We start from the raw sequence: 708 nt of genomic DNA on the forward strand, positions 1-708 counted from the left end.
TTCCAGAGGACCTGGATTCATTTCCCAGCACCCATGTGGTGGCTCACAAGCATCTGACATTTCAGTCCTAGAGGATCCAACACCTCCTTCTGCCTTCCTTGGGTAGCAGGCATGCATGTGATGCACAGACACACGTTTAGGCAAAACATCTATCATATAAAATTAAAACAATAAAATTTAAGATTCAGCAAAGAAAGAGAATTACAGACCACTTTCCCTTATGAACATAAATGCAAAAATACTCAATAATATACTTGCAAATGAAATTCAAGAACACACCACAATTACTATCCACTATGATCAGGTAGGCTTCATTCTAGACATAGATGCAGAGATAGTTCAACATATGAAAATCAGTTAATGGAATTCACCATTGATTAATGGAACCAAACCAAAGATTGAGACATAAATCCACACACCTATGGAAACCTGATTGTTAATAAAGAAGCCAGAGGAACACAACTGGTTATCTGAACATAAAAGAATGCAAATAGATCCTTATTTATCACCTGGCACAAAACTCAAGTCCAGGTAGATCAAGACCTCAATATAAAACCAGATATACTCAACTGTGGGACTGTAATGGCCCAGAGTTACCAAGGAAGGGTCAAGGGAACTTCAACCCTGGATACATCAAACATGAGGACAGTAGGAGTTGGCTCTCTCCCCTCTCCCAATCTAGCACCATAAAGATGCTTTCCCCTCTCC

This window comes from Grammomys surdaster, unplaced genomic scaffold (assembly GCF_004785775.1).
Source record: "Grammomys surdaster isolate TR1022 unplaced genomic scaffold, NIH_TR_1.0 234, whole genome shotgun sequence".
NCBI classification, from domain to species: Eukaryota; Metazoa; Chordata; class Mammalia; order Rodentia; family Muridae; genus Grammomys; species Grammomys surdaster.